Source organism: Triticum dicoccoides, chromosome 6B (assembly GCF_002162155.2).
Source record: "Triticum dicoccoides isolate Atlit2015 ecotype Zavitan chromosome 6B, WEW_v2.0, whole genome shotgun sequence".
NCBI lineage: Eukaryota > Viridiplantae > Streptophyta > Magnoliopsida > Poales > Poaceae > Triticum > Triticum dicoccoides.
In genome coordinates this window covers 303,549,369-303,567,982 of record NC_041391.1, presented here as the reverse complement: position 1 = coordinate 303,567,982, position 18,614 = coordinate 303,549,369, and positions in this window count along the sequence as shown.

The following is an 18,614-nucleotide window of genomic DNA, read 5'->3' as shown; positions in this document are numbered from 1 at the left end:
CGAGCCCCTGCTCAAAAAAAACCATAAAGCGAGAAAATGACACAAGACAAGAAAACTTCCCCCCATTTTTCTTTTGATAAACACGCAAGATTCAAATTCATTCCAAAAAGCCAGCGAATTGGGTATAGAAAGAGGCGCGAAAGAAAAAAAAAGCCTCATCCGACGCCTAGCTAGTCTTGGGTGTTCTCGCCAGCATGGAGCTAAGTGCTTCCACTGGCGTGGGCATAGTCATTGGGGGACAGTGTCGATGGCCAGCGCGGAGCATGGTGCTTCCACTTGGACCTGGGCCGGAGCCCCCATGAGGCCCAGGGTGGCACTCAGGAGACTCCGAGGCGTGTACATCCCCACTCATTATTACGTGATAGTGTCACGAGCGGAGAGCTTCACAGGCCGGAGCCTTGCTTCATGTTGCCCGACAAGGACCCCGCCCTGCGCTGCCCCCGACCACCGTTGGGGCGTCCGGAAACCAGGACGAGACGAAGGTGCAAGGAGGACGTTGGTGGCACCCTCGGCGACCGCAGGCCCTCCGCCAGGGGGAAGAGCTTGCAGGCGCCTTCCCGGGCGGAGGACCTACCTTTGAGTGACACCTTGCTCCATGCAGTGCGGCGAAAGCCCTGGCCTTGGGCTCCCCCCACGCTGCTCCCAAGGCCCTTCGTCCACCTGCGGTTGGGCTGCCACTTGGTTCACCTGCGATCCATCGTTAGTGCAAGCATACTCTTGAGATGTTAGCTGTACCCATTGGTCATCGTCATCGAAGGCGTTGGTGAAGTCCTATAGTGGCTCGTTAAGAGCCTCGGCTTCGTGTACTTCCAATGCCCAGCCTGGTGTGGAGGATCAGCCGGGGCTTTCTCCCGATGCGTACCTCTGGTCCATTGCGATGGGCACGTAGGCTTCCAGGCCGGCCGTGCCTGAGTCGTCGCCCGGCTGCCTTGTGCTGCTGCCCCCCGCGCCCGGCATCAGGTCCTGGCGGCTGACGTTTGTGCCCCGGCGCGGCTCCAGGGAAGGCCGCTTGGGATCGCTCCGCCCCTGGGCGGCATGGTCGAAGTAGAGTGGGCCACGCCATGCGGTAGGTCGATGCCGAGGGGCTCTTCAGCGGCCCCCGGAGGGGGCGCGCGGGCATGGCAAGGGTGAGCATGTGTCCCCACCATGGCTTGTGACGTGGGCAGGGTGTAGAAAGGTACCGCGCCCCTGCATGCAACAGACATCAACTCGTTGACCCGTTCCAACAGGGCATCGCGGTCGCTTTCCGCCAGCCTGCCCCTCACCAGCTCTCGAGCCACGATGACCGCAGCATGCATGTTCGCCTGCCCCCAGTGAGTGTGTGGTGTTGTAGCTGTGGTGTAGCTTGAAGAACGTGAGGTGGCGCGGTTGTGATGCGGCGCGATAGGGAGGGGCGGCGGGCCCCGCCTCCCGCGGATGACGGCACCAGGCGGAGCACGAGCTGCGAGGAGCGTGGAGTGGAGGTCCTCCTCATCACCAGATGCTGTCGGAGCAGACCGGACAACCCAGTGTTGAACGTGGGCTCTCGGGGCGTCGGCCATGGAAGCGCGGAGTAGCGGTGGATCGATCGACGGAAGAGAAGATCCGACGCACCCCTACCTGGCATGCCAAATGTCGAATTTCGGGTTCCGCAAACCCTTGAGAGGTTCGAACTCTCGAGTGCGTGCGGAGATCTCAACCTACCCATCCTACCAACTCACAAAACCTCACAGCCTAGCGCGTCAAGCTCGAAGTGGAGGAAAGACAGAAAGACACAGCAGTTTACCCAGGTTCAGGCCACCTTGCGGTGTAAAACCCTACTCCTGCTTTGTGGTGGATTTGCCTTGAGGGCTGAGGAAGAACTAGTATAGTTAAATAACAACCTCAAGAGGTGTGTTGTTGAGCTGGTAGGGAAGAGGATGACATCTAGGGTTCAGATCCGGTGGTTTTGTCCGTCCCCTTCCACGGTGGTGGCTAGGTCCTAGTTATAGTGGCCTTGGTCCTCTTCCCAAATGTTGGCGGGAAGGGATCCCAGAACGACCAGATTTGAGGGGAGACAACAAGTACATCTTATTCTGACAAAAGTGGTCTTCGCCTGCAAAAACCTCTGGTTGTGACGCTGCAGTGGGCTCGGCGATGACCTCCGTCATGTCGTCCTGGCGGTCTTGGTCTTGTTGCACCAGAATGGAAACCTTGGTTGATTCCTTGGGACTCCGCGCCTGCTGCTTGCCTCCTTTAAACCACAGAGGAAACAGGTACACTGCGCCCGCTGGTGCCCGCCTAGCGCCCACCTAGCCTTGGTCATCGTGGCTCACGTCAGCTTAGCCTTGTGAGGTGCACCTTGCATGGAAATCTCCGCTCCTCGGGAGCCAGCCTAAGGAGGCTAATCCCCTTAGAGGTCTTGGTGTCATCTGCCTCGCGAGGCTTGGCCCCTCGTAGGGGTCTTCAGTTGTTGATGCTGAAGCTGGGCCGTACTAGGTCGTCGATGGAGCCACGCAGTGGGCCACAGGCATGCAAGTCTGGGTACCCCCGTATCCAGAACGCCGACAAACATATGCATGATATGAGTAATATAACCCTGCCAAGTTTGAGCATACAACTCAGGGGGATAATAGGACTGGTCATGTGCCTCCGAATCCTTCTCCGAGGAGCTATCTATAACCATCAAGATATTTGCTTGTGCAGGTAGCATTGTCTGCTCTGAAGACCTTGTTTTCACTCTAGATTTCTCCATCACCGATTTAAATGGCTGATGCACAGGAAGATCAGTTGAATATACAAACATTGTCGACAAATGCAATGGTAATACAAAAAAGGACGGCATGACATAATTCACATATATGACACTTGGCTAAACAACATGGCATTTCATAATTCACATACATAATGCCTTGCAACAAGATATCATTACATAATTCACATATATAATGTCTTGCAATGAGATGGCATTGCAAAATTCACACACATGGTAATTACACACTAAACAGGTGGCATTCACACAAAGTATGTCTAAACTAAGAAAATGACATGCCAATGCAAGACACTATATGCACGACATGAGCAATATAACCCTGCCAAGTTAGAGCATGCACCTCGGGGGGGGGATAGAACCGGTCATCTGTCTCTGAATTCTCCTCTGAGGAGCTATCCGTAACCAGCAAAACATGTGCTTTGTCAAATAGCATTGTCTGCTCTAAAGACCTTGTTTCCACTCCAGATTTCTCCATGACCATGTCGAATGCCTGATGCACAAGAACATCAATTGAATGCACTAAAATTGTTAACAAAATTAATATGTAATAAAAAACGATTGCATGATATAATTCACATATAGGATGACAGGCTAACCAAGGTGGCATTGAAAAATTCACATGTATGATGACTGGCTAAACAAGATGGCATTGCATGATTCACATATACGATAAATAAACAAAGGAGATGGCATTCACACAAAGCATGTCTAAACTAAGCAAATGACATATTTGATGTATAAAGTAAGCAATCCAAGGCACCATATGCATGATATTACAAACATCAGCATGCCAAGTTAGAGCGAAAACCTTAGGGGGTAAATAGGAGTGGTCTTCTCCTTCTGAATCCCCCTCAGAAAAGTTATCTTACTCTTGATTACAATCTGAAAAGGCTGGAGGGGGGCTGCCTTTGTGCCCACCATGGAGCGACATCTGCATGAAATTTTATTGACACACAAGGCTCGTCTCTTTTGCTCTACATGTTCAATTCCATTCTGTACAATAACTGACTTGCATAGGAATAAAACATAGTGAGATTATGTAAGGAGTGCATGCACAAATCCAGAGTGATGGTAGCGAACTGTGGATAGACACAGAACCAATGATAGCAGGAAGATAATAGCTTTAGTTAAAAAATACAGATAATGGCTCCTTTAATATTAGTTTCCACCCAACATGATACTCATAGTAGACACCCGAGATTAACTAGATAGTAGACATATAGTATTGATTGCTGCACCAATATGTAGCCCACATCCATTTAAAAACTCTAGTTTGAGCATTAGTTTGGACTTGACTCGGAGTCTAATAGGAGAACATGACGATAAAGTAGCATGTCATCATATTAAGAGATGCATAACATAAGTAGACCCGAAAGAGTGCGACCTCTCTGGCGGACGCGCGTAGTCCTCAAGGTCATCTACTCAGTTGATGATGGTAATGCAGTTGTCAAGGCTGCTGGCGGCGGGGAAGAAGATCTGAGGTAGCGAAAGACAGTATGGAGGGTGGATCCCTGATGTCTTTTACACAACCTTCTTCTTGTAGACTCATGTTGGGCCTCCAAGCTCAGAGTTTTGTAGGACAGTAGCAAATTTCCCTCAAGTGGATGACCTAAGTTTTTTCAATCTGTGGGAGGCGTAGGATGAAGATAGTCTCTCTCAAACAAACTTGCAACCAAATAACAAACAGTCTCCTGTGTCCCCAACATTCCCAATACAATGGTAAATTGTATAGGTGCACTATTTTGGCGAAGACATGGTGATACAAGCGTCATATGGATGGTAGATGTGGGTTTTCGTAATCTGAAAATATAAAAATAGCAAGGTAGCAAGTAACAAAAGTGAGTAATAGCGGTATTGCAATGCTTGGAAGCAAGGCCTAGGGTTCATACTTTCACTAGTGCAAGTTCTCTCAACAATGATAACATAACTAGATCATATGACAATCCCTCAACGTTAGACAAAAGTTACTCCAAAGTTCCTATCGCGGAGAACATAAGATGAAATTGCTTGTAGGGTACGAAACTACCTCAAAGTTATTCTTTTCGATCAATCCATTGGGCTATTCCTATAAGTGTCACAAACAGCCCTAGAGTTCGTAGTAAAATAACACCATATGACACACATCAATCAACCCTAATGACACCTAGATACTCCAATGTCACCACAAGTATCTGTGGGTCAATTATACGATATGTATCAAGCAACTTCAGATTCATAATATTCTATCCAACACAAGGAATCTCAAAGAGTGCCCCAAGATTTCTACCGGAAAAACAAGGACGGAAACACGCATCAACCCCTATGCATAGATTACCCCAATGTCACCTCGGGGATCTGAGAGTTGAGTACGAAAACATACAGCAAGTGAATCAATAGAATACTGACAGTGGACATAAGTTCGGACCTTTCTGTACCCCTTACTTGTGCACGGGCAGTCGTAGCCGCGCCCGTGTCGAGGGCTTGATGGGGCATTAGAAGGCAAAATACAAGAATTACCAAGACAACATTCAAGCCAGTAAACAAAGAGAAGAAGACAAGCTAGGCCTCCCCCGGCAACACAGTTGCCGGGGCGGCCTATGTATTCCCGGCAAGATCCTTGCCGGGGCGGCTTGCGAAGCACCATTAAGGCCACCACCCTTGAAGCTGAGAGCTCCGACACCATCAACAACATCATGGCCAAGACTCGGGGGTGCATGCATAGTAGCATGCAGGTCTTTGTGAAGACTGCTGACATGCCTGCCTACGTGGAGACCAGAGGACGAAGACCCCCGGCAAGACCCTTGCCGGGGACGACCGTGAGGCCTCGGCAAGACCCTTGCTGGGGACAATTGCGGGGACATGGCTGGGCCCGCACCCGACAGGGTTTCACCACCCCACGGCCATTCTAGCATGGCGACCAACTTCCCAACTAGGCAGACGACTGTGTTGCAGCATGCAGATCCTCGGCCAACTAAGCAAGCACCAACGTGGTGCCTTGCAGATCTCCGTGAAGATCCTACCACCGCGCCAGTGCAGAGGCTAGCTAGTCAGCTTGGTGCTGCATGCCTCGTCAGTCTGGATGTGTGTCAAGCCTGGGTGAGGCGGCAACGGATGGGACGGGTTCTATTACCGTCCACGATAAAGTTAGAGGGCATGTAAGCAACCCATTTAATGTGTTTGTCCTACGATGTTAGTTGTCGGTATACAAAAGTAGGCGCTCTGCTTTTGACCCCTTTACTTGTACACGGGCAGTCAGAGCCTCCCGCCACGGCCACACATAACATGGCAGGAAAGGGGGGCTGGAGGAAAGCCGAAGCCACAAGGACAACCGAAGCAACAACGAGGACCAAGGCCACAAAGATCAGATAGGCGTAGCACGTTCCCCCGGCAAGGACTCTTGACGGGGCAGCCTCAGCAGCCCCGGCAAGACCCTTGCTGGGGCAGCTCACCCACGCCAACTGAAGTGAGCCACCCTTGAGCCCACCAGCGCTCGACAAAAGCGTTGGGACAGGGCTCAGGAGGCACCTCCGTGGTGGCATGCAGATCTTTGAGAAGACATAAAATGCTCAAGATCAAAAGAGGATAGGAAGGCAACTATCCTCACCGAAGGAACCCACAAGACCCCCGGCAAGATCCTTGCCGGGGGAGCCAGCGCGCCACGGCAAGACCCTTGCCGAGCCACCAAGACCCTTGCCGGGCCACCCGGCAAGACCCTCGCCAAGCGCACCGGCAGGGCCACCGCCAGGCCCACACAAGCCAAGTCACCGCCACCGTTCGCATGTAGCTGCCGACCAAACCAGCTGGGCAGGTACCTGCGTGGCAACATGCAAACCTTTGTGGAGGCTCCACGAGCGCGCCACCTCACCTGCCTGCCTGCCTACATGGCACCACATGCATCGCAGGCCAGGGGCGCGTGTCGGAGCGAGGAGGAGCGGCGACGGAAGGGACAGAACTCGCCCCCGTCCCCGATAAAGCGAAGGGACACCTAAGCCTCACATTTAATGCATCTTGTCCTGTAATACTAGCGATAAACTCGCAATGCTGTAGCACTTTCCACCTCCTGTGTGCCACTATGGCAGCCCCTTTCGCCTATAAAAGGAGGTCCATGGCACGCAGAGAAGGGATCCGGCTCTTTCGAACCTAGCAGCACCTAGAGCTAGTTCAAGAGCTCAAGAACACTAATACATCCACCAAAGCAGGATCTTAGGGTTTTACGCATCTTTGCGGCCCGAACCTGGGTAAATCCCTTTGTGTCGTCTGCCAGTCCTGCTCTCCTCACGATCCCCGCGCCCCGCAACCAAAGAAGGGATTCCAGTGATCCCATAGGTGTCGTTTCCCACCGACATCTTTGGCGCGCCAGGTAGGGGGCAGCGCAATTGTGAGGATCTGGCCTAGCGGTCAACCTAGCTGTTCTTCATCGCCATGGATCCAAAGAAGAAGGCGAACATGGCGATCGGTTCGTCCGGGACCGGGTTGGTACCGGAGCGGACCGGCAGCGGGCCAGTCGCGGAGAGAACCCGTGGCGCAGCCCGCGAACATCTACATCACCCCGCTGGTCTCGGCCTGGCAAGTGGCGTCGTTCGCACGTCAGGCGACGCTCCACCAGCCGCGAGCTCCGGAGGTGGAGTCGGGCCGCCCGCAGGCGGTGCAGGGACCCCTAGGGGTGCCGCCGTCCCGCTAGGCGGCGGCACGGCGACCTCCAAAACGCCAACACCGGCGCCCATGGCGCGCTCCTCTCAGGTTTTGCCTGACAAGCAGTGTCAGCCTGCCGGCGACCCTGTGCGCCGCCCTAGGAAGAGTCCCGTGCGTCCATCACATGAAAAAGAGGGCCAGCGTGCGCGCCGAGCTGCTGACGGAGGTGGCAAACTGCTGCGGAGCCGTGATGTAGCGCCTTCTAACATGGTTAGGAGTTGAGGTGCATCGCGGTCCACCCAGCTTTCGCTGCCACTCACACCAGCGGAAGCCCTAGCACGCGCGCAGCTGCTCCTCGATTTACCTCCCGCCACGGAGAAGCTTGACGAATGGAGGGCCACCATCTGGAGCCTCGCCGGCATCGCCAATAACAATGAGTTGCGGCCGACGGGACCCGTAGGCCGTCGCTCCACCAGGCCACCGCATGCCAGTGGATACCGTGCTGGAGGCGATGCAGCCATGGTGCACTCCCCTCCTCCGCCCCGACCTCCCTGAGCGTCGGTTCATCGCGACAACGCTCATGATGATATTTCCATCGCGTTGTCCGACCCGCGAACCAACTGCGATCAGCGCCAAGTCCTTCGAGAGCGGGCTCATGAGGACGCTCGAACTACGATCGAGCACCGATGTGACGCGCGCCACCAGTCGGACAGGTGGGCAGGGACCGCTACGGACCACCCAGCACCGGGAGGCTACGGTGGCCTACCTTACGAGGTGGGTTGTCCGGCTTTCACCCGTGAGGTGCGGCAGTTCCAGTGGCCCTCCCACCGCACCTTCAAACCCGACGTCGGCGAGAAGTACAATGGCAAGACTCACCCGTCAGAATTCCTCAGCATCTACACCATCGCGATGCAAGCTGCTTGGGCCCACGACGATAAGGTGCTAGCCAACTACTTCCCGTTGGCACTCAAGCCTAATGTTATGTCATGGTTAATGCACTTGCCGGTGGATTCCATCTCTACTTTGGTGGATCTGTGCCATGAGTTTGTTGGCGCCTTTACTGGAGGTCACCAAGCTCATGGCCAGGCGAGTGATTTACACATCATCCCCCAGAAGGAAGGAGAAAACCTGCGCAAGAACATCCAGAGGTTTAGCCGAGTGCAGTACAACATCCCCGACGTTCATCCTGCCGCCGTGATCAGTGTGTTCCACCAGAACGTGCGCAATCACAAGATGCGAGAAGAGCTGGCGATGAACAATGTTAAGGATGTGGCCGAGATCTATGTTCTGGCTGATCGATGCGCTCGTGCTGAGGAGGGAAGGAAGTACCCCGGCGAAGACGCCGGCGTGGAAACCGACTCCACAGATGACACCGCTACCCCTGTAAAGAAGGGCCGACGCCGTAACAGGAAGTGCAGGAGCAATACCGTGCTTGCCATCGAGGGATCCGACGATACCAGTGCCACCAAGAAACCCAAGGCAAGTGACCCCGGCAAGGAGGTTGCTGGGTGTGCCGCTTGCCGGGCCTTGGTGGCTGCCGATAAGCCAGGAGGCTCCGACAAGCAGTATTGCAAGATCCACCGCACCAAGGGCCCTGATCTCCAAAACTGCCTGCAGGTAGAGCGGCTCGCCGAGAAGAAGAAAGTCGAGTATGAGTGACGGGACAAGGAGAAAGGCCCGGATGGTGCCAAGGGATCCGGCAACAAACGTGGCGGCCAAGGAGGCCGCCACGACAAGGATAATCAGCAAGAGAGGCCCGCGCAGGGCCGCGACAAGAAGCTGGAAGACGATGATCATGACGAGGACGACGAGTCCGGCGACCACGAGTTTCAGAAAGCCACAGAGGCCATGTGCGTCGATGGTGGTGCCTCGCTGCATACATCCCACCGCCAACTCCAGCAGTGGGCGCGTGAGATCACGGCGGTGGAGCCATCGTTTGATGCACTGAAGCCGCTGAAATGGTCCTGGACGCCCATCATCTTCGACATCGAGAACCACCCTGACCGCACCACCGCGGTCGGGTGCTTGCCATTGTTGGTTTCACCAACAATCTGCAACCTCAAAGTGACAAAGATGTTGGTTGATGGCGGGGCCGGCCTAAACTTGATCTCGCCTGTTGTGGTCAGAAGGTTGCAGATCCCTGATGGAGACCTCGAGGAGACAGGTACATTCTAAGGGGTTAACCCGGGGAGGAGCCAGCCAAAGGGAAAGATCATGCTACCCGTGATATTCGGAGGCGAGCTGAACCACAGGACGGAGAGGATTGTTTTCGATGTAGCCGAGGTCCCCTTGCCTTACAACGGGATCCTCGGCCACCCGGCGCTAGCCAAGTTCATGGCGGCTTCGCACTACGCCTACAACATGCTGAAGATGCCCGGGCCGATGAACATCATCACCGTCCCCTCCGACAAGAAAGATGCGCTGATCTGCGCCGACCAGCTCTATCGGGAAGCAGTTGCAGCAGCTGCCGCTAAGGCGCCTGCTCCTGCCGACGGAGCCCCAGGAGAGAAGAAGACCGGTGAGACCACTCGCACCCACTCCGGCAAGCGCACCCCTTCGGGGTGTTGTGCTTCCGTTGAGAACGTGCCAGAGAGCTCCACCGACAAGAGCAAGAAGTCCAGGGCTACACCACCAGAGACCAAGAAGGTGCCCGTCAAGGAGGACGACACGGGAGGAGGTTTTACCATAAGCTCTACCCTCGACGGCAAATAGGAAAGCGAGCTCGTCTCCTTCCTGCGGGAGAATGTCGATGTGTTTGCATGGCAAGCCTCCGACATCCCCGGCGTTCCCAGGGAGGTGATTGAGAACCACCTTGCTGTCTGTCCTCATGCACGGCCCGTCAAGCAGAAGTTTAGGAAGCAAGCTCTAGAGAGGCAAGAGTTCATCATGGAGGAAATCAGAAAGCTAGAGGCGGCATGCTTGTTGAGGGGAGTACTCCATCCGACGTGGTTGGCCAATCCGGTAGTGGTGCGCAAAGCAAATGGGAAATGGAGGCTGTGCATTGACTACACAGACATCAATAAGGCCTGTCTAAAGGACCCTTTCCCGTTGCCGCGCATCGACTAGATTGTTGACTCCATGGCTGGGTGTGACCTCTTATCGTTCCTCGACGCCTACTCGGGATACCACCAGATCTTCATGACAAAGGAAGACGAGGAAAAGACAACATTCATCACCCCATGTGGTACGTATTGCTTTTTACGGATGCCTTTCGTGTTGAAGAGTGCTGGCTCGACCTTTGCAAGAGCAGTCCAAATTGGTTTTGAGCCCTAACTACATAGAAATATGGAAGCTTATATGGATGACATAGTGGTCAAAACCAAGGACAAAGCGACCCTTGTGCAAGATCTGGAGGAAACATTTACAAAACTGCGCAAGATTAACCTCAAACTGAACCCTGAGAAGTGTGTCTTCGGCGTCCCGTCTGGCAAGCTTCTCGGGTTCTTTGTGTCCCAGCGCGGGATTGAAGCAAACCTAGATAAGATCAAGGCTATCGAGCAGATTGAGGCGCCCAAGCGGATCAAGGACGTGCGTCGGCTCACTGGTTGTGTTGCCACCATGAGCCGGTTCATCTCCAAGTCCGCGGAGCGCGCCCTTCCTTTTTTCAAGATCTTGAAGAATGCTGGGCCAGTGAAGTGGACCCTAGAGGCCGAGGCGGTGCTGCAGGATTTGAAGAAATACCTCTCCTCTACCCCAGTGCTGGTTGCGCCCAAACCACAAGAACCGTTGTTGCTTTACCTAGCGGAAAAAATCAAGTGGTTAGCACCGCACTAGTGGCGCAGAGAGAGGTCGACGAGAAGGCAGCAGCAGCGGCAGAGCCAACAGATGGCAAGCCGAAACCCTCTCCGGCAGGGCTCGATCCCGGCAAGATTGAGTCCCAGGCAGGGGTTGACACCAGCTCGATAGAACCAACACGACCCGGGGAAGAGGCGCAGAAGAAGAAGATGGTGCATCACCCACTATACTTCGTCAGCTCCCTCTTACAGGGGGCTAGGTCAAGGTACTCAGGTGTGCAAAAGCTGCTCTTCGGCCTCCTTATGGCTTCGAGAAAGCTGCGCCATTACTTCCAAGCGCACGAGATCACGGTGGTCACCCGCCTCCCGTTGCAACGGATACTACACAACCCAGATGCGACGGGGAGGATCGTGGAATGGGCCCTGGAGCTGTCGAGTTTCGGTTTGAAATTTGAAAGTACCTTGACGATTCAGAGCAGAGTCTTGAAGGAGTTTGTTGCGGAATGGACCTTAACGCCTGACGAAAAGGTACAGGAGACCGCTCTACACGGCAAGGAAACGAGCCGCAACTGGATCATGTGCTTTGATGGTGCCTTCTCGCTGCAAGGCGCCGGTGCTGGTGTGCTGCTTGTCGTACCCACCGGAGAGCACCTCAAGTATGTTATCCAGATGCACTTTCCCTGGGAGATGTCGACCAACAACACCGCTGAGTACGAGGCTTTGCTTGCCGGTCTCAGGATCGCATCAGACCTCAGGGTTAAGAAGCTCATCGTCAGGGGCGACTCACAGCTCGTCGTTAGGCAGATCAACAAAGATTATCAAAGCCCATTGACGGAGGCTTGCGTAGATGAGGTGAGGAAACTAGAGGAGCGCTTTGATGGTATACAAGCGGAGCATGTCCCCCGGGCGGAGAACGACGTCGCCGATTACCTGTCAAAGCGCGCTGCCCTCAAGCTACCTGGGGAACCAGGTACTTTTGTGCTTCTGTTAACCCAACCATCCGTTGAGCCATCGACCGTGCAGAGCAAGCGGAGGAAGCTAGGCCCCGGCAAGTACTTCCCCACCGAGCTCCCCGAAGCCGCTGGCAAAGATGTTGCCATGGATGCCGCTCCTGCTGTAGTGCAACCGACTCCGGCAGGACCTCAGGTCATGGCTATGGAGGCGGTCGCTCCCGCGGCAGAAGAGATGCCTTTGGTCCTTGCTGTCGAGCCACAGGCTCCAGCATGGGAGCACACCGTCCGTTTCCTTCAAAAAGGAGAGCTTCTTGAGGAGCAGGAAGAGGCAGATAGAGTAGCCCGCCGGTCTGCTCTGTACCAATTCGTTGATAACGTGTTGTACAGAAGAAGACCGAATGGGGTGAAATTAATGTGGCTCCCGCATAGGGTCGAGGGCCCTTGCAGGCAAGGCTTTCCGGCAAGGTTTTTTCTAGCCCACCGCCCTCCAGGATGCGACGGCACTAGTAACCAAGTGTGAAGCGTGCCAGATCCATTCGAAGAAGCTTCATCAACCATCTGAAGCCCTTCAGACTATCCCTCTCTCTTGGCCTTCTCGGTCTGGGGGCTCGACATACTAGGCCCTTTCCCCCGTGCCGTCGAGGGCTTTGAGTAGTTGTACATCGCAATCGACAAGTTCACAAAGTGGCCAGAGGTGGAAGCAGTGAGGAAGGTGACAGCACAGTCAGCCATCAAGTTCTTAAATGGGCTAATGTGCCGTTTCGGGGTGCCCAACAGGATCATCACCGACAATGGCACACAGTTCATGAGCCACGCCTTCATGCAATACATTGAGGACCTCGGCAGCATGGTCTGTTTTTCTTCCATGGCGCATCCACGGAGCAACGGCCAAGCAGAGAGAGCAAATTCTGAGGTCCTGTGAGGCTTAAGGACGAAGACTTTTGACAGGCTGCGCACGAGTGGAAGGCACTGGATTGATGAGTTGCCAGCGGTTCTTTGGTCGATCAGAACGACGCCAAATTGAGCCTCCGGCCAGACGCCCTTTTCCCTAGTGTACAGGGCAGAAGCAGTTCTCCCCACAGAACTCATACACGGGTCACCTCGAGTGCTCGCTTATGATGAGCTTGAGCAAGAGAAATTGCGGCAAGAAGACGCGACGCTCCTTGAGGAAGATCGTGTCCGGGCGGCTGTGAGAGCAGCACGCTACCAGCAAGCCTTGCGCCGCTACCATAGCCGCAAGGTTCATGCCCGGAGCTTTGAGGAAGGTGACCTTGTTCTTCAGCACGTTCTATCGGCCAAGAATTCCAACAAGTTGACGGCAAAGTGGGAAGGCCCTTACCGGGTAACGCGAGTCACCAGGCCCGGCGCAGTCTGGCTGGAGACCGAAGATGCCATTCCAGTGAGCAACTCCTGGAACATCAACCATCTTCGCAAGTTCTACCCATTAGGCACGGCTGCCGGGCCTCCCGGTAAGCCACCCTTTTGTACAAGCCTTGCCGGCAAGGCATGTAACCCTTTGTACAAAGCCAGGCGCAGACCCTAACCATAAATAAACGAAGCGCTGGCGCCCTAAGTTATAGCATGCATGCTTGATTGAGTCTCTTCCTTGGTTAGGGTTGATAGTGCTTAGCGGCGGCTTACCCCTAGCTTAGAGGTCGAGTGCGCGTCTCTCTGTTCCTCTCCGTCTTCTTTGGTTCGTGGGGCACGTAAGTATTCTTGCCGAGCTCTTTTGAAAGAAAGGGAACGGACTGGCGCCAGGACCCCGGCAAGGCAGAGTTGCCGGGGGATGCAAGAACAAGGGCCCTTCGCGGCAAGCCAAGGTCGCCGGGGGCTGCAGATCCAGATAAGTCTTTTATCCTCTATCATGCATTTCGTTATGGACTGGGACACGTGAAACCCCATTCTATCTCTAAGCTGTCCTGCTCCCCCTTTTCGGTACCCAAGGATTATCCCCTGGGTCCGAATTTGGTCGTGGCCGCGGCTGCATGGAAGGGGAACGGGGAGCCTAAGCCCACCTCATCCCCACCTCCGCCCAGAGCGTGAAAAAGGTTGAGCAAGGTGGGGTGATAGCAAGGCCTGTTGCCATGCGAAAAAGCATTTGTCTTAAGGATAACAAGGATTCACTCCTTGACGTGGATTCCTCCCGCGAACGAAAATCCTGGCAAACATCTTGTTTTCATGAAAAAACATCCTGTACAGGTACAGTTCATACGAAATGAAAAACATGAACAAGGGGATTACAAGTTCTAAAACTAACAAAGGCCCGAAGGCTTACAAGACTAAACAGATATAAGGTGCCCGTAATCCCTTTCTAGTGCCTCTCCTCAGGAAATGGAACAAGAAAGCAGAAGGGCAAAGGGGGCGCCTAGGCGAGCTACGAGTGGCAGAAGACACCAAGAGAACATCTCGGTGGCCGTCCAAGGGCTGGATGGTGATCGCGGTGCCGGAGGCAGAGCTCGAAGACGAGGCGGCAGGACGTCAACACGCGACGAAGGCTTCGGTGCCGCGCACTCCGACTTGACGGCCTTGCTGCCCATCCTCTTCCTCTTCCACAGCCTCCCTACGCCAGCCGCCCAAGGAGACGACCCCGAGAAGTTCAAGGAGCCGGCAACACGGATGATGGGGTCGCAGGTGCCGCTTGGAGTGGTGCCCAACGCCAAGTCGGGCCTGTCATCCTGCCGCCCGCTACCCTCGTCGTCCCTGCCGTCGCTGCCGTTGTCTTCCTCGCCACTCTCGCTTGAGGAGGAATCTTCATCGTCGGAGGAGCTCTCCACGCAGCACCTCATGCGGGTCCCGAAGTGCCCGAAGATCTTGACGGAGAGGAGGCCACCCTCCATTAGTTTGAAATGGAGAGCGAGCCCGTCCGTCAAGCTGTGGAGTCGGGCGAAGGTCTTCCACCCTCGGTGAAGATACATGACGTGAGGGGCGGGGAACTCGATATTGACCCATGTGCCACTGTTCCCACAACCCCTCATGTGCAGCCGCAGCGCCTGCGGCGGATCCAGCACCATCTCCCGCGCAAATGGGGTCGGAAGGTGAAGGTGACGGCTCGGCGGATGGCGCAGCCTGACGAAGAATTCACATGGGTTGTCCCCGGCGTGGCCCTCCATCAGAGGAGGTTCTGCTGGAGGAGGCGAGGCGGATCTGCCGCCCTGTCCTCCTCTCCCTCGGGCACCGCGACGGCCTCGAACTCACCCCTCCCCCTTCCTCTAGCGGCCGGCTCCGCCGCTACGAGCTCCTGGGGAGGGGCGATGCGCTGTCTAGACGAGACCCTTGTTGCCACCAATGATGCATCGCCATGCCCCCTCGCCATGGCAGAAGAAGAAAGAAAGCAGGAATGGGGAGAGGCAGATGGCGAGAGGCTGAGGGGCATCGTTCCTCCTGCTCCCCTCTTTATAAAGGGGCAGGGGCGAGGCCCGGCCGCCCCCTCTCGGCCATTCCGGCTTCTTGAAGTGACAGCAAGCGGGGCCGTCGACCGCCCTCTCTGCTCCATTGAAGGCTCGTGGGAATCGACCCGCACGCGCGCGACTACCCACGTCCCGCACGCCTGCCATTCGCTCTGTGTTATGCATGCAGTGAAGTGGCGCAAGGGGCAGGCGCAGTGGGACGCGTGGAATGATGGTTCCCGAGCGAGGGCAGTAAATGGGAGGCCGCATTGCGGTCTCAAAGAGACACGCAAGCCGCCTCTTTACTGTCCACCGCAAGGTGACGCCAGCACGCCCACGTCATGCACGCGCACGACCCCTACGTCGCGCATTCAACGCGGGTCGTGGGGAAGCACAGCGGACGGAACAGTGGCCGTGGTAAAAATCCGCCCCGACTGCCCGCGCACCGTTCTGGGCCTGGCCCAACAACGTGCTGCGCTTATGTGTGGCCCAGGCCCGGGGGCTCCTGTCGGTGTACAAAAGTAGGGGCTCTGCTTTTGACCCCTTTACTTGTACACAGGCAGTCAAAGCCTCCCACCACGGCCATGCATAACATGGCAGGAAAGGGGAGCCGGAGGAAAGCCGAAGCCACAAGGACAACCGAAGCAACAACAAGGACCAAGGCCACAAAGATCAGAGAGGCGTAGCAGGTTCCCCCGGCAAGGAATCTTGACGGGGCAGCCTTAGCAGCCCCGGCAACACCTTTGCCGGGGCATCTCACCCACGCCAACCAAACTGAGCCACCCTTGAGCCCACCAGCGCTCGACAAAAGCATTGGGACAGGGCTCGGGAGGCACCTCCGTGGTGGCATGTAGATCTTTGAGAAGACATAAAATGCTCAAGATCAAAAGAGGATAGGAGGGCAACTATGCTCACCGAAGAAACCCACAAGACCCCCGACAAGATCCTTGCCGGGGGAGCCAGCGCACCACGGCAAGACCCTTGCCGGGCCACACGGCAAGACCCTCGCCAAGCGCACCGATAGGGCCACTGCCCGGCCCGTACAAGCCAAGTCACCGCCGCCATTCGCATGCAGCTGCCGACCCAAGCAGCTGGGCAGGCACCTGCGTGGCAAAATGCAAACCTTCGTGGAGGCTCCACCACCGCGCTGCTATGTCTTGAGCTTGCATTGGTTTTCCTTGAAGAGGAGAGAGTGATGCAGCAAGGGTAGCGTAAGTATTTCCCTCAGTTTTGAGAACCAAGGTATCAATCCAGTAGGAGGCTCCTCAAAAGACCCACGCACCTACACAAACAAACTGAGAACTCGCAACCAACGCAATAAAGGGGCTGTCAATCCCTTCACGGCCACTTGCGAAAGTGAGATCTAATAAAGATAGTATGGTAAGATAAATATATTTTTGGTATTTTAAAATATAGATGCAAAAAGTAAAGATGCAAATAAAAGTCGATTGAAAGCAAATATGATAAGAGATAGAGCCGGGATACATAGGTTTCACTAGAGGCTTCTCTCAAGATAGCATAAGTATTACGGTGGGTGAACAAATTAATGTCAAGCAATTGATAGAAAAGCGCATAGTTATGAGATTATCTAGGCATGATCATGTATATAGGCATCACGTCCATAACAAGTAGACCGACTCCTGCCAGCATCTACTACTATTACTCCACACATCAACCGCTATCCAGCATGCATCTAGAGTATTAAGTTCATAAGAACAGAGCAATGCATTAAGCAAGATGACATGATGTAGAGGGATAAACTCATGCAATATGATATAAACCCCATCTTGTTATCCTTGATGGGAACAATACAATACGTGCCTTGCAACCCTTTCTGTCACTGGGTAAGGACACCGCAAGATTGAACCCAAAGCTAAGCACTTCTACCATGGCAAGAAAGATCAATCTAGTAGGCCAAACCAAACTGATAATTCGAAGAGACTTGCAAAGATAACTCAATCATACATAAAAGAATTCAGAGAAGATTCAAATATTATTCATAGATAAACTTGATCATAAACCCACAATTCATTGGATCTCGACAAACACACCGCAAAAAGAGTTTACATCGAATAGATCTCCACAACAGAGGGGGAGAACATTGTATTGAGATCCAAAAAGAGAGAAGAAGCCATCTAGCTAATAACTATGGACCCGTAGGTCTGTGGTAAACTACTCACAACTCATCGGAGGGGCAAGGATGTTGATGTAGAGGCCCTCCATGGTTGATTCCCCCTCCGGCAGAGCGCCGGCGAAGGCTCCAAGATGGGATCTCACGGATACAGAAGGTTACGGTGGTGGAAATTGTGTTTCGTGGTGCCCCTGGATGTTTTCGGGGTACGTAGGTATATATAGGAGGAAGAAGTACGTCGGTGGCCACCCGAGGGGCCCACGAGACAGGGGGGCACGCCCTACAGGGGGGCGCGGCCTCCTATCTCGTGGAGCCCTCGGCTGCTTCTTGAATTGCACTCCGAGCTCTCCGGATCACGTTCGTTCCAAAAATCACGCTCCTGAACGTTTCATTCCGTTTGGACTCCGTTTGATATTCCTTTTCTTCGAAATACTGAAATTGGCAAAAAAAACAGCAATATGGGTTGGGCCTCTGGTTAGTAGGTTAGTCCCAAAAATGATATAAATGTATAAAATAAAGCCCATAAATATCCAAAAGGGGTAATATAATAGCATGGAACAATCAAAAATTATAGATATATTGGAGACCTATCACGCGCCACCTCAGGTGCCTGCCTGCCTACATGGCACCACATGCATCGCTGGCCAGGGGCGCGTGTCGGAGCGAGGAGGAGCGGCGACAGATGGGACGGGCCTCGCCCCTGTCCCCGATAAAGCGAAGGGACACCTAAGACTCACATTTAATGCATCTTGTCCTATAATACTAGAGATAAACTCGCAATGTTGTAGCACTTTCCACCTCCTGTGTGCCACTATGACAACCCCTTTCGCCTATAAAATGAGGCCCATGGCACACAGACAAGGGATTCGGCTCTTTCGAACCTCGCAGCACCTAGAGCTAGTTCGAGAGCTCAAGAACACTAATACATCCTCCAAAGCAGGATCATAGGGTTTTACGCATCTTTGCGGCCCGAACCTGGGTAAATCCCTATGTGTCGTCTGCCAGTCCTGCTCTCCTCATGATCCCCGCGCCCCGCAACCGTAGAAGGGATTCCAGTGATCCCATAGG